The sequence below is a fragment of the Sipha flava genome, unplaced genomic scaffold (genome assembly GCF_003268045.1).
Source record: "Sipha flava isolate LNK unplaced genomic scaffold, YSA_version1 211_pilon_pilon, whole genome shotgun sequence".
Taxonomy (NCBI): Eukaryota; Metazoa; Arthropoda; class Insecta; order Hemiptera; family Aphididae; genus Sipha; species Sipha flava.
Genome location: NW_020272824.1, coordinates 457,752 through 475,094, shown reverse-complemented (window position 1 = coordinate 475,094; position 17,343 = coordinate 457,752). Strand labels below are relative to the sequence as shown.

Below are 17,343 nucleotides of genomic sequence, written 5' to 3'. Positions count from 1 at the left end.
GTTATCTAATGATAAAAATATTTTTATCGCAAAGTATTAACAAGTAATAATGAATTCTAGACTATTACTAAATCAACAATAATTATTTGATTAGGTTGTGATTCACTTGTAAGTTATGTTTGTAACTAGGTTTTTTGTAAATCAAAAAAAAAAACGATTGAAATTATAATATCGAAAAATTACAATTTCAAAAACCTTAAACAGAATTTACGGTACAACTCAAATAAAATGAATACGTACAAACCCGTTTTTCATAAACGGAAGAAATCTGACGTCAGCATACTTCAGAATACCTCATTAGAAAATAAAACTGCGTTATATGCTTCGCGTATTTATTTTACCTCGAAACTCTTCAGTTTAATATTAGTTCAACTACTCCAATTATATAGTTTCCCAAACAATGTTCGTGCTAAGGATTTCTGTGTCCTATACGCACGTCTAGAATTAGAGGGGGTACAACGAATCAACAACAAATATATACTAATTTTCTCAGTAAACCAATTAATATACTTTGAAGATTTCAATTTTGTACGAATCATTACTGCACGTACGCATAAGATGCCAAAATGTTCTTGGGAATTTCATTGCGTGTAAATCAAAAGTGAAAAACTCGTGCATTTTAAATTGCTTTTCCGTTGGACTTTTGTGTAATATGTTTGCACGTACTTACGATTTAGGTCCGATTTGTGTTCGTACGACACTCGCATCCGGGTCAATACTATTAACGCTGTTATTTTATAACTACAATTAGTTAAAAAAAAAAATACTGTAATCTACATACAATGCTTAAAAATAAACTATTGGTAGATAAAATCATCGGGGTTAGCAAGCGAATCATATTACTGTAATTTTATCGATTTAAACAGTTTCCCTCACTATTGAAAATAAGATATAACGATAACTTAATTACACATGTAGATTTCATTATCTTCAATTATATATGAGTATCAAATAGTTTAAGAATAAATCAAAACATTTCTATATTCACAACTCTTTTTGAATTGAAAAATAAATTTAGCATTTTAATACACGAGTAAAACTGCACACCTTATTCGTGGTACAATCATAATAATTATTATTCAAATCGTATGATAAAACACATTCGAAATTAAACGTTACATATTATTTGTATACTTTATGTTATTTTTGTTTTATTTATAAAAACCGTTATAAATAATATTACATTTATACAAGCTCGTGTTTTATTATAAAATGATTTTATGTTGTTCAACAATAACCGTCAACGTTTCATTTAGATGTATTCTATAGTCGTTAAAAACAATTTGTGGTGAATTAAACGAAGAATAAAACTATTTAAACGGGATTAACATGTTTTACGACGTGACCAAATGAAAATCGCATGTGCACACGCACGTGTGTATGTATGTATGGGCGATAAAAATGACCGCGTTCTACGGAGAAAAAAGTAGCACTAACCATTTAAAATGGTATTATTTGCGTAAAAAAGGCGTAATTTATTGAAACAAAAAAAAAAAAGAGATATTTGTTTTATGCTATTTTGTTATACTATACATATAATGCATAGTATACATGAGATTCTTTAGGGGCAAACATAAGGAAAAAGGAAAAAAGAGTAAGTTTTCCAGACATTGAATTTGAATAACCGGCCATCTGAGTTATATAAGTTTCGAGGTTGTCACATATAGAGACCGGAGAAAAGAAAACTTGGGTTGCTCCCTCGTGTCACCCAATCTTTGTCGTCCATTTGCTCTTTCCGCCGAGTACCGAAGGTTAAAAACTTTGGCGCTTTGCGCATTCACTACACGTATATTCGATTTTCTATACCGATAGGATGATGATACACACGAAATAAACAAATACAATAATATTGTTCGATTGACAAAATGTATATTCTCGAAACAAATCACTTTTTTTTTTGAGGTATTAGTGGGCTCTAGGCCTATCCCCATTATGCATCCATTATGCTTCCGGTTAGTTGCCCGCGTCTTCCAATCTGTTCCAGCTCCTAGTTCTTCCACCTTACTTTTCATCATCCCATATAATTCTCGGTCTTCCAATGGGTCTTTTCCTGTTGGGTTCTTTGCTAGTACCGTACGGAATAATGGGTTTCGGTATCTCTAAGAATGCCCCAAAAATCACAAAAAAGCGCTTAATTTGTCGTTTGAGGTATGTTGTTTGATTAGTTTTATTAATTTTATAAACTATTTAATTAATTATATACATAAACTCCAGTCAATTCCCGTCACGGATATGTACAAAAAGTATGAAATGCACAGATCCTCTCCATAGGCGTGTGTTCTCAATCAGGTGCAGTATTTAGGAACACTTTCAGCAAAATGTTGTCAATATATAAATTATATAATTGTCAGCACCAAACATTTTAAACGTATAATCTTATTAAGGTTTCTATATAATTTATGTACCTTGTACATTATTATTTCACAAATACGCAGAAAACAAAAAAAATTTTCGTTTGTTTATAAACTTAAAACTATATTTATATACGTCTTTAAAAAAAATCTAGTTTCTCAGAAAAGGCAAATGCAGCCTTTAGCATATGCCTATGGTTCTCCAATTATCCAACTAAGGGATTCCTACGCATGTAATCCGTGCTGGATATCCAACAGACTACATTCGATTTCTTTGACAATTAATTTAACATTGTTTTGCTAAAAAAAATTATTGTTTTTTTTTCTATATACATTCATCAGTAGCAGTGACTTTGATATAATATAACAGTATAAACCGCATAAAATATTTTCTTAATATATTTTTAAGTTCAAATTTTTACCGTACAATTACAATTTCAACCAGAAACTGATATTAATGCAGCATATAATAATAATAATACTAATAATAATAATAATAATAATAATAATAGATTGTGTTATATTCTCTAAAGTCATATTTAGACCCAACAAAATATTTGAGCCAAATTCTTTTCGTTCGGGCGAATATTTTTGAACCATCGAGATTTGGGAATACTTCTCGACACAATCCATTTCGTAAGAATTTTTTTTTTCTAAAATTCTCGCGTCGTTAGCCGATTGAAGCTCGTCCCGAAAATGGTTCATATCGATACCCCACTCGTTGTCGATAACAAACGATGTAATTTAAGTGTGTATAATGGCTGCAAATTCCCATGCGGACGATTTTATCTACTACGAACTTGCGGGTAGTAAGATCGATTAATAAATATATACTGTATTATTATTGTTTGTTTGGTTAATTTTTACCACGGTTTACCGAGCTTTTATTTCCTTTAGGCAATACTACAGTAGCTTAGATAACTGTAATTCATTGTTATATAGAGATCATCGCATTTTTCAATGTAGGAACTTTCGACGAAAACAATAGTCCCCCAAACGGTTCTACACGTGCATCTATTACGTTCAATATATATATATATATATTCTAATTATAATATAGAAGCTGATAAAAATATAATTAGATGGTAGTGTGATATACAAAATATAACCACAGCTTAATATAGTACAATGTATATAGATAATAAGTGCGTATTATCTCCGAAACCGCACTCCCGCATTTCACTCACTTTATATAAATAATAATTTGTTGAGCATATTGAATTACAATAAACATCGATGGATTGTTTGGGTTGGACATTTAAAAGCTGTTGTTCAAAATCCTACAAGAATGTTTAATGACACATTGTATACTTATAAGTGGTTTTTTTTTTTTTATAAATATAAATCGTTACGGTTAATCACACCTTGCATGTTGAATACATAATGTGGACATATATTATTAAACATGATCGGTTAGAGGTAGAACAGACATTTTGTTAACTCAACATAGGTGTATTAATGTACATGTAATTAATGATTAATGTGAATTAACACCGATGTATATTGGTTTGGTATTTCAACACGTTCATACATTTTAGTTTAAAGAAACGTAAAGTTATTTTGAGGGAAATATCGACACCGGAAAAATAGATTTTTTAAATTTGCTTTCAAGCGTCGTTTGAAATCAGACTACGTATTTGTAACAGAATATAACAGCTGATAAGACCAAATAAAATAAACGTTATACATTAGGATGATAGACGACGTAGTTTCTTAAAGTTATGGCGTACAGTGCACTTTTCCTCGTAAATTATTGGATATTATTATTTCGAATTTTGAAATAAAAAAAAAAACCTCAATATTACTTTAAGATCAATATAATAGGTTATATGATTCCCACGTTATAATGTGTTCATGGTGCATTGCACTCGAGTTCCGTTCCTTTTATCTGCTAGAATGTACTCTTTAACAAAAATTTGAATTTAAAAGGATACCGTGCATTTATAAAATAGTACGGAGCATTTTACAACAACCTAATAACCCAAGCGTATACGTATCTTATTACTTACATAAATAAAGAGAAACCTCACTAAATTTTTCATTCAAAGTAGTAGAAAAATCATCATTACCTACTCCTGTTAGATGTTGAAAAAACATTGAAACAAAACTTAATATGATTGCAGTAAAAAATTGTACACGTAAAATTGTACACGTAAATTGTAGTTTGTCATTATTGAAATTAAATTTCCATAATTTAATTTAATATGAATTATTTCATTTTGAAAAATTTTGATTTTAATTTTTAAGATAAAATTTGTGTGTACACGTAAGGTTAGGTTAGTAACTTTAATTTTGTGATATTTGCGATATTTTCCAATTTTATTATTTTATTTGCAACGCACTATAATTATTTATCAAATCGATCAAATTCAAGCAAACTTTCGAGCATTTATGATCAAAATGTACCTGTGATCGTTGTTTATAGTATTGAATTTTCGTTAATCGAATACAGAACAGTGTTAATGTAAAAAGTTTTTACGGCATACTTTATGTAATACATGTCCATTTATGAGAAGTGAATTTTAGGTTTGGGACTAGTGCTTTTAGTGTCCATTAACCAAGGTTTATAACGACTTTATTATAAGTGTTTTTCCGGAAAATTTTAACACTATTTAGTGGTGTTCATTAAAATACGTTTCATCTGGGTGTACAGCATTTGTATGCAAGCGCGAAAAATATAAAATGAAACACGTATACTGTACCTAATAGTTATTAATTAACAAACAACCACCAACGGACGATATTATTACGTAGTACATAATTGTATTTCTGAGCCGTAGACCACACGTAAATATATTATTCTTATACGTCGAATTTATAAAGTAATCACGCGCACTTACTGTTTGTAAATTACAACCACCACGTGATATTGAACACGAATAATAATTATGGTTCCAGAGCGCATGTAACAACTGCACCACAATTCGATTGCCACTTTATTATGTAATACTATTCTTGGAGTTTTCATTGTTATTTATAAACTGCTACTTATTCGATGTCGTTGATTACAAGTACGTCAGCTCGTAGGTGGCAGAGTTCTCGTTGGTACACCTATTTTTTCTCGTCCATTATTGGTCCGCCGTAAAGTTTACAAACGCGCCACTCCAATGACGTATGCATCGAAGTTAAAATATACTAGTTAATATGTGGATAGTATGCATTTAATTCCATCCCTCCCTTCCATCCATACGATTATTTAGTAATCACGTTGCATAATAATTTGAATTCGTTAAACCGTTAACGTGTGACCTATACACACGCCGCTGAATATATGTCTAATATGATTACTAAAATAGTCGACCGATGGAAAAAGATAAATAAATCAGACTGTTTAAATGTTGGCACTCTTGGAAAAAAAAATCTGACTGCCATCCCTGGTTGACCAGTTATAACAATAGTTTTAAGAATGTAATATGATCATTCTTCTGATTGACTCGTTTATTATTTACCGTCCTCGTGAGTGCATATATTCATTTCCTGTGTCTTACACGTGCATATTCAGACCACGTTTAATTAGCTTACGTTTACGAGGTAATGGTGGAGTCTACTTTTTCGCGTTGAATATAATTATTATTACGAAGCTTAAAGAAGTGAAGAAAAATCGATGCTGCAGCGGTAAAACATTTCGATCTCCAGCTCCGGTATCGCATGTTTCAAATGTGTGTGTGTGTGTGTATGTGTGTGTGTGTGTGTGTGTGTGTATGTGTTTGTGTATGTATTTTTTATAAACGCAATATACATAATGCATATTTAATGTGTAAGCGGGTGAATAGAGAATGTTTTTGTGTATTTGGCTCGTTGGTGGAGGTGCTGGGGGTAAAGTTTCTAAAACTTAAAACATTAAAATGGTAATTTCCCGCAACAAATCGCTTTGACGTGTGTCCGCGATGACTTTGAACTAAATCTGATTCAATTACGTGTAGAAATTATTTGCGCTGAACATTTCGGTTAATTACAGACGAATGAGCAAACTAAGAAGCGCTACTGCCGCCGTGTAATGATTAGTTAGCCGCGAAGATTATACAGAACCGTAATATGAATCCTTTCATTTCCGGTTGATCCGAACACTGCACAACTCGACCGTGGTGTACCTGCGGGTCGAGTTCACCGCGAGCGCAGATAAAATACACACATCACCGTACATAAATATAATACGACCACTAAAGCTTGTATAAAACTCGACCGCGATATGTACAGAACGTATATATTAAAATATTATCGATCATTCAAAGTAAATTATTTGGAAAATCGATACCAAGACTTGTCGTTCGTCGCTTCGGAAACGTTTTATCATACAAATGACACATACTAGTATCGTGGTCGCTCGTTATTTCTACTCATATAAAATGAACGAAATCACACCACTATTTACCCAAAATGGATTATTATTGTTTAAAATAAAAATATATGAGCTTGATTCGTCATTTTTATGTAATAATAATAAATATTAAAGGACTAAGAATTAATAAATCCGTTGGAAAAATACAAAAAAAAAAGACATTTAAAAAAGAAATAGAAATCCCTCAAAAAATACTTACAATATTTCTTCTTGAACTATTTATACAGCGACACTACATAAACAAAATATTTTCTCAACGCCATAAATATGTATATACTAGGTTTATAAACAATATTATATTCTATATTCGATGTATACGATTTATGACGATGAGTTATGTCCTACGTGTATGGCCCTTAAAACCATGCTCAGTTATTTAAGCTAATTTAATCGTTCAATTGGAAACCTGCGTCGCGTACACAATGTTGTTTTGCAAAGTAGAACTAATTCCGTTTAATAATAAGTGAATTTTTATGTAGATAATCATTTAGTTAATTCTACGTCGTACTGCACTTACCGAATTAAGGTTCATATAATATAATCATATAATTTCAGGTTTAAATTCAATCTATCAAGCAAATATTAATTAGTTCAAAATATGATAATATCGTAATAAGACAAAAGACCAATTTTTTGCTACTTTAGTCGTGCTATTTGTACGGATAATATAATTTTTATTGTGATTATCAAACCTAAGTTTTTAAATTATAATAAATAATAATTTTACACAGATTTTTATGTACGAGTAAATATTAGCGTAAGTATTTTATACATGTGGTAATAATTATATAAAAAACAGACGAATTTTCTTATTACACCCTAATTAATATCATTCAAGAAATGAATTAAATAAAAAATACAGCTAATTTAAAAAGGAATTAAAATAAAATCATTTATATACTAAACAATGTTAATGTGATAGGAAATCAGTTTTACTTAATTATGTAATTTTAAATTCAAATTCAAAAATATGTGAACATTTTTATTTATTTGTTTTACTACGCAAATTTCTTGAAATACATACGATTACGAGTATAATGAATAATTCTAATTTTAATTAAATTTTCCAAATTATTGTGTTTAAAAATAGTTATAATTTATGACTTATTTACCATGTATAAAATATTTTTCAAAGGCACGTAAGTTCAATTCTAATTACCAATAGAGATGTATCCGATACAGTTTTTTGAAGAAAGGATAATGTTTTCAATTACGATTGAATTTAAATACTTAAAATTTGATAGTTTGAATTCGGTGGTTAGATATATATATATATACATTTATTTAAATTATATTTGAATTTCATAGGTGATTACAAACAATATAAAAAGCGCATTTCATTCGCAATGAGTGAGCATACACTTTTTAACTGTTTTATTTCGTGAACAATCTAAATCACCCACCGAAAACTTCCAACTTAGGCGTGTATAATATTATATTTACTTTGTATTTATAAAGTGTTCAGTGAAATTTAAAAATCAAATATGTAATGTCGAGTATACATTCGTTCAATATGCGCATGCCGGCGGACATTACTTGTGTAAACGAATTACGAAATCGCCGTAACTATTAGTGTTCTAGAATTCGAAAACGCATACTATTGTTTTACATATTTCAACAATAGCGATTTAATTACTTTCGGTGCATGTGCTGTATATCGGCAAACGAAGTTTCGCGATCAATGCCAATGGTAAGGGTACGTAAACAAATAAATCATCATATCATCATTGGCATCACAACTCTTCAAGAATTTTTGCCGCCACCGACAACTCCCTCCACTCTTCCCGATTTTGTACCTTTTCTTCCCAATTTGATATCTCTAGTTTCTCTAAATCCTGCTTTATGCCATCTATTCATCGCTTCTTTGGCCGTCCTCTTGGTCTCTTCCCCGTGGGTTTTCATTTGGCCGCCGCTTTAAGGTAATCAGAATTTGACCTTCTCATCACGACCTTCTCATAACGAATAAATACATAATACAATAATCAGGCGTTGTAATGTAGTCATGATACTACGCAGTGGTGCAAACAGGATTGGTTTCTGGGGGGAGGGTTGTGAATTTGGAAAAAATAAGCATTTTCTACAGGTGTTTGGTGTTTGGATAAGATTAAGTTAGGATAATGAGTAAAATATTTAAATTAAAAATTAAACTGTTTAACTTCTATTTCATATTAAGATACCACAAAAAAAAGTATTATACAATCGACTATCGAGTAGCAATATTATTGATGTTTTAGTATTGAACGAAACGTTACAAAACATTCCATATTGTCATGTTATTATTGTTATCAATCATAATACGAATAATATTGATATTTCATTTAATCAGCTGTTTCGCGTCTTCAAGATAAACCATTATTATTTTTACGTAGAATTTTTAAAAACCTCAGAAAAAATTCGGGGGGGGGGGGACGGTTACAACTCCCAAATCCCATCCTTAGTTACGCCACTGATACTACGTGTATACACAGTTATTTGTTTAGTATCGTACTTTGTTTAGACGTAATGTTTACATATATATATATATATATATATAACAAATTATAGACGACAAATATTATGAATGTTTGTTGTATACGTATATATATATATATTAATACGTATATTGTATACACGGTACAACATGATTTAATGGTTTCGCGTCTCGATTAATTATGGTCTTGTACATACGACGGGTTGGCCGCACGTAAAAACAATATAGCTGTTGTCGGGGTCGTTTCGGATGCAAATATTTTAATTATAATTTTAAAATCCAAAGCTTATTGAAGAGAACACGATATTATTTTGGATTAAGTCCGGCACGTCCGTGGTCGAGGCGAACAATATAATATTAATAACAATAACAATAATAATCGTAACAACACAATGCACGAGCCGACGGTCGTACACGGTAACGGCGTCCGCACCGTTTTGCACCGAACAAAACGTCGTTGCGGACAAGTCGACCGCGACGAGCGCGTAAAATAATAATAGCTCGTCCTCGTCATCATCGTCATGAGCAAACGAAAACCGACTCGAGTAGTCGAGTAGTCATCATGATACGGCTGGGACACGGCACGTATTTGCTGCCGGCGGATTAATAAAAACGTGCCTACACCGAAACACAAATAACACACATGCGTCAGACAGTGTCTTAGATAACAATAACGACTGAGGCGGGAGGAAGGGAATATAAGATAAAAAAAAAATAGGACAGACCGACCGGAACGCGGAGCGAGTAATAAATAGAGGGTGGTTGCTGTGACGAAAATATCTGCCGAGGGAATGTCAAAATAAACGATCCCCGTTTATTAACTACACAAGCGCACAAGAATGTACATATATATATATATATATATAATATACTGCGTGCACGGTGTTATTATTTTTTCATGAAACTGTAGTTAATGGCCAAGGATTTTTGAACGGGGGAGATTAAGATGAAGGGCATCGTCGCTGTCTCGCAGATGATGTGTATTTTTAGATTCCGCAGTATGTATACGTATATGTTCCTGTATACGGTGGGGTGATTGCAGTAGTAGTGAAAAGGAAACATTCACCCCCTGGAATTTTATGGGGGCGTCAATGTTATCTTCTAATTCCTCCCATGAAATCTCACGTTGGTGTCAAAGTTAACTTTTCATTCCTCCTCCTAGTCATCGGACATGTATTTTACGTGCGATGGATATATTTCCCCCCCTCTCCGGCCATTCTTGGAATTTTTTATTCGTGGCGTTTAGATCACAGTTATAGCCACGGTTATAAACTATAGCTAAAGAAATAATGTAGTATCCGAAAACGTGATTTTTCTTAAATCGCCCCCAACCTTTTTAAGTGAGCTCCAAATATGTCACTGTTACACGATGCACCATATCCAAGTAGTTAAAACGTTTAAAAGGGTTAATATTTTCGAAGATCTACAACTTTTCTACAACGGACCGTTATCCGTTGCACAGTGTTGCATGTATTAGTATATTTGTTTGCTTTTGCAACTGATCACCATCTGTTAGCTGATAAGCACTGGATCACCGTACGTTGTTCCCTTGGTACACGGCACGTTTCAGTGAACCACGGCAGTCTATACGAGTGTGTCAACGATCCCGGACATCATTCCGTATTTTAACATTTTAAAATTGGTGAAATCATTAAAAACTAATAATAATGATATGTCGATTTCCCTGGTCGAAAGTAGATCCGTGCTCAGGAATTTTTCTATCTAATAAAATAGGATGTACCCAAATGTTTTTCTTTCTTTTTTTCTTTTTGCCACGTTTTTTCGTAAAAACAGTACGCTATTATGAGTATTTTTCTTTCCAGTCAGTATTCATCTAGAGTCTAGCTTCTTGTTTGAAACTGACTAAATTTAATTACAGAAAATCAATAAAATAATATTACAGACACCGGAAGTATATCCGTTATTTTAACGTTTCGTCAACGAAGCCGTCCGTTTTACACCGGACCGGTAAAAATAAACGGACGTTAATAAGAGCTCTGAATCGCGTACACGTCATATTCATCGCGACAGTGCGTTCGATTAACGATATTGTTTTTTTTTTTTTTTTTTATCACTCGTGGGACGATACTTACCTACGGGAACGCGTTAACTAATCAGCAAGTATTCTCGTTTGCGTGGTAGGCGATCACATATCCGCCACGCAGTGTGTGTAAAAGATAAATCGTCGTAACGTCTTGCACATGCACACTCGTTGTTGTATCAACATATGCATATTAATATATACGTTACACATGTTAATCATAAGTACAAGCGTATTGTTCTCAAACGTACCGATCGCGCAGACGCTGACATGGGTTGGACACGGTTTTTTTTTTTTTTATCGTCGACAAGGGAGGGACTATCGACTCAAACGCGCATTTGCGAAGCTCTGCGCGTAGACGGAGAGATTTTTCTTCTATCTAGTTCATAATTGAACAATATAATTTTTTTATTAACACGCTTGTCTTTTCCTAACCTTTTTCCGTCACCGTTAATTTTCAAAATTCTTATTGTTCGTGTACCCGAGTACGTACTGTATAAACACGCATTACCTGCACTGTGCATTCGAAACGTTCGTCCGTCACCGATTCATAACAGTACGTAAAATATATTATTTTCATATAGCGTGTACACGTAACAATATCATATTATTCGTGTACAAATCCGCGTACGTGTATAAATTGCAAATCGCGAGGTTTTCAGCGCAGGCTTATTGCAGGTGTCCAATAAATCACAAGCGGGATCGCTTAATGCACGAGAACCGTCCGAGAAATGAGATATTTTTCGTGTGGGTATCACAATGAATCCACCATATCAAGTCGGCTGCGTGCCACGCCCGCCATATGTTACATTGCTTAGAAGTACGCGAGAGCTATTTACCGAGTCGTAATATTATATTAAAATACTATATTGGACACGACACGTGTTTATGTTTTTAACCGAGCATGGTAAATAATCAGAAACTCGTAAGACACCAAATACATCCCATATAAAAATGTTCAAAATCTACATACCTACATATAGATGATTTAATGCCGGGAAAACTTAAAAATAATAAAAATAAATAAAAAAAAAAATGAAATGAGAAAAAAAACACCAAAAAAATTTTCAATTTCGAATCATTTACATTTTCGCACCATACGTCTGAAAATATTTTTATTTCGTTACGCTATCACATTCGCACGGTTTGTACAAAAAGCTGTTCTGCTTTTCAATCTCCTGACCAAATAGTATGTATTAGAAATTCTCCGGAAGTATATTAAAAGGATTTCTATTCAATCGAAGAAAAGCGGGCGGTATTGATCTACGTTGAAGGTGTGATTTTGATTTTTGAATGATATCGGTGTTAAAATATTGACTTTGACAATCGTAAAATATTTTAATTTATAATAAAATAAAAAATAAATTTTTAGTCAATTAGGAAACAAAGTCTTGGATTAGATTTTTTTTATTAAACTATAATAGTAACACTGGCACATATATTAGTTTATTTTATGAAGTTGATTTAATGATACTTTTCTTATAAAATGTTTTTCATAAATTTTCAATATTATTTTTGTTAATAATAAGTTCTTCAAATTATAGAAATTAATTTTTATAGACCATTTTAAAATATAATAACGTGTCTGTCAGAACAAACGCATGTTTTTAAAGTTATTAATACTTCAAGTGGGGAAATTCAATCGGCGCGAGAGACTGCTCGTTGTAAAGTTGATAACGTGCAGGTTTAGTTGTCATCATGGTGTAGAGTGTGCAACAACGAGTGTTTGCAGTACGGCGGTACTTTGAAAATGTTAAATCTATCGTTCAAACACAGCGAGATTTTCGAACAAACTTTGATATTTCGCGTCATGGAACAATTTCTGACGGTAATACCATTTTGAGATGGGTCACAGCGTTCAACACAACAGGTACGGTGTTGATGAAAAGAACTAACGGACGAAATCGGGTTATTAGAACACCCGAAAACGTAGACAGAGTAATGTTGGATACATTGCGGAGCCCCAATCGTTCTGTCCGTTTGCGCCGTTGCTCTTGGGATCAACGAATCAACTGTACATCGGATTTAAAAAATTGATTTAGCATTTCATCCTTATAAAATCCAAATTTGCTATCAATTATTGGTAGGTGATTACCAACAGCGTATTAATTTTGCTCAGCTCATGATTGAAATTATTGAAAATAATGACAACATAGTTTTATTTATGAGTGATGAGGCTTATTTCCACTTAAATGGTTATGTAAATAGCCAAAATTTTCGCTACTGGTCCCCATTAAACCTACAGCAGTTGCACGAGGAACCTCTGCATTCTCCAAAAATCACAGTTTGGTGTGCGATAGGCGTAATGCAAATTACTGGACCTTATTTTTTCGAGGACAACGGACAAACGACCACTGTAAATTCAGAACGTTACATCGAAAAGCTGATTCGATTTTTTTTTCCTGAGCTTCAACGACGACGTGTCAGTGTTAGAGAAGTGTGGTTTCAACAAGATGGGGCAACATCACACACAACTCATGCCTCAATGGAGGTTCTTCGCCAAAAATTCCCCGGACGTCTCATTTTACGCTTTGGGGACGTTTCGCGGCCCCTTCGTTCCCCTGACCTGTGATTGTGTGATTTTTTTTTTTTGAGGTCACTTTAAATCAAAAGTCCATCAATAAAATTCGCAAACCCTAGATGAATTGAAGAGCGAGATCATACGAGTTGTGGGTGAAGTTCTGGGATAGATGCTGACTGACGCGATGGACTCGTTTCGCGAACGTCTACATTCCTGCATTGCGGCTCATGTGCGCCATATGGCTAGCATTATTTTCAAAACCTAAATTTTGTTACAGATAAAAAAAACTATATATATTTCTACATTTTTTGATGTAATAAAAATTATTTTACAGAAATTACTTTTAACGTAGTATTATTTCGAAAAACATGCGTTTGTTCTGACGGACCCTGAACTTATATTAAACTTTCAATCCATATATTATATTATAGTGATGACTCTTTATTTAAATTTTTTTAAAATTAAAAAAGTATAATATTTCCATTAAAAGTGCTTATGATGCATAAAATATTTTTTATCACTTATATCTCTTGTCAAAACTTAAATTAATTATTAGATGGCACATTACTTGTTTACAATTTGACATATTTACTACTTTATTTACCCTATTTTGTTTCAAATTTGAAATAAAAACCAAGCGTTGACGATTTCTAAAAACATCAGCTCAATAATATTAAGGAAATTAAAAATACTACCCAGTAAAAAATAAAATACTAATAAATTATTTCAAATGCAGAAAAAAAAGTGTTTTTTATTATTTTTCCAGTATGCATTTTGTAATATTTAAAATTAAGCACTTACACTTCAAATAAAAGTCCATTATCAGAATTAATATTATATAAATGCAGGATATATTTATTTTCAAGGAGAGCTTTAATTCTGATGTTTTATTTTTTTGTTCGTTATTTTTCGTTGTGTGTTTTTTCCTTTTTGAACAACACGCATGATAAATATAATCAGTGCTATACAAGTGCTAAACATAATTGACACGTATATGTACATGCATGGTTAATGACTACTTAATTAAAATTAAAAAACAACATCTTGATTAGTTATATTTTTCATCACAATAGTAATGTATAGTGTACGTCGTTATTTGATAATAAAACCAAAACGCAAACATTTTTTACCGATCTAAATCTTACTAAATATTAAACTAATTTAGTATTTATTATGTCCGTAAATCACTGGGTATCTATTACAATTCGTAATTTGTAACTATAACGATCACGCATAAAACATGTTAACGAATAAAAACACTTATACAGATCTACATGGATATACACATATATTTTACTTACATAATATTTAATATTCATAAACACGATATCAAAGCTCGTAGCTTAAAATAATTTTTTCGGCGTTTCAAAAGCTATTTAACAGGTAGTTTAATTATATTTGGTTTCGATATCTGTTATAATTTACGTTCTGAATTATTATTTTTCCGATACCACCTTTGCCTTACCAGAATCGCTGTAAATGTTTATACACATTAGGTAACGAGACTATTATTCACCGTACAAAACCAATATAATGTGTATAGTATAAAAACGATAAAAGTCGAAAGCGGTCAACAGATCACCACAATCGTTTTTAGCCAACAGAATAATATTAGGAGGCATATATCATTTACATTAAGACGTACTATAACTTTTGCAAAAAACATTGTAGTTCAGCAATGCAGTGAACGCGTGCTCTGGATTTTCATTATCTACGTACGTTATCACAACTAGGAAGTTTTGTTGCGAGAGACAATATTGTCTTTTTTCCGATTCAGTAGAAAAGAAAAGTATAAAACACACGGAATACATATTTAAGCTTATAGAATTTAAATGTTTTAATTTAAATGTTCCTAAAAAATTGCTCTTATAATTTAATACCAAAATATTACAATTTCAAATGGATCTAATGATTCTACTACCAAGTAATCAGATCGATAATTGTTGAATATATATAAATTACAACATCAAGCGGTTATTTTTGCGGAACATCCTTTATAGTTGTGGTTTTATACATGGAAAAGATACGCAAGTTTTCCGAGTTAACAAGCTTTTGGTGATCTGGTGGCTGGTACACATTTGTAGTAATAAGGGAATCAACATTTTCAACATTAAATTTAACGTAAGCTCAATGATGTATGCATATTGCATATTATAATCGTGACTCGTGTACATCATATTTTGAATGAGTACTTTTATGATCGTTTTGTCTCAGACATATTTCATGGTACGCTCATAAAAAGTATTTAAAACAAACTTCATGAAAAACATTATATCCTGTACACGTTCTGTAGATGTTCATAATGTAGTACGTAAACCCGAAAACATGATTTTATCAACGAAAACTATTTTTCCGTTCGATATAACCACCCATGTATGCGTTATTACAATAATGCGATACGTGCAACGTTTTGACGAGTATTTTTTCGAGCGTGCTGGCCATTACATTACACCGTCTTTATTATAAGTTTAAAAGCTCTAGGTTTTAATTATACAAAGGTGCATAGAAAGCACCATAATACCGGGGTTACTTTGTGATGGATAAAAATGTATCCTTTACACTATAAGTACATTGAAACGGAATAAAAGAACAGTGAAAAAGCTTTCATCGGATTTCACTACACGTTATATATAAAACCGCAAAACTTTGCATTTTCAAAAAATTGCTTCAGATTTAATTTGTATCTTTTAAAATATTATTCCTGTATTATTTACCATTTATAATAAAGTTTCCTTATTTTACTCTGTCTAAAGTTTGGTTACCCTTATAGACTAGTAAAAAATGTCTGTCGTCTCGACATTTCCGCAGTGCACGCATTATATGCGCACTAAGAACGAAGGGTGCGTACAATTCATAAAAAACATGAAAACAAAAATTCTTGAAAGCAAAATTATTATGAGTTTCAATCTGATTATGTGAAAAAGAACTGTAATATCATGCTGTTGTTTAATTTAATATATTAATATTACATCAATATGTTGTACTGACTAGTCGCGATAATTCGATCCCGAAGAGAGGAAAACATTGTATGAGTCATCAACTTGGAATAATATTAAATATATATTTACAGGAATTTAAAATTGAATTAAATAATTATTTAAGTCTTGGTTATCGTGAATCGATTTTAATTTTCTATGTTCATTGTGTCCGTATACATTTTGTAGCACGTTAAAATGGTTAAATTGTACAAATATTTTCGTACAAACAAATAATTTCATTAAACAATAATTACAATAATAATATATCTCCGCAGAATGTAACGAGTACCTATACCTTGTACTAAATAAACAATTTCAAATTATATCAACCTTCCATAAAAATTTTAACTGAAATACTTGAGATACCCGGACTACTTTATTAATATTCATCCAAAATAAGTCCGCAGGTATCGAGTGCCGTTTTTGGAAATATGAGACACAAAAAATTAGTATTTTTTATAAGTTTGTTTTAATTTTATCTTACAAATTTAATGAATAAATATAAATAAAATATAAGTGAGTTTAAATTATAATATAAGTGCATTGCTATATCTAATCCTTCTTGATTTACATGGCAAACTTTAAATCTCCGAAAGCTTTATCGACACGTGAATCTTAAAATGTCGTCTAATAACGTCAATTA

General features: G+C 31.8%; 1 protein-coding gene across 1 annotated transcript in view; it reads left to right on the top strand.

The window, feature by feature from the left end:
* The window catches only part of LOC112682813, an 84,642-nt gene that overhangs the window by 2,896 nt on the left and 64,403 nt on the right, over nucleotides 1-17,343 (top strand). The gene's annotated exons all lie outside the window — the stretch shown is intronic.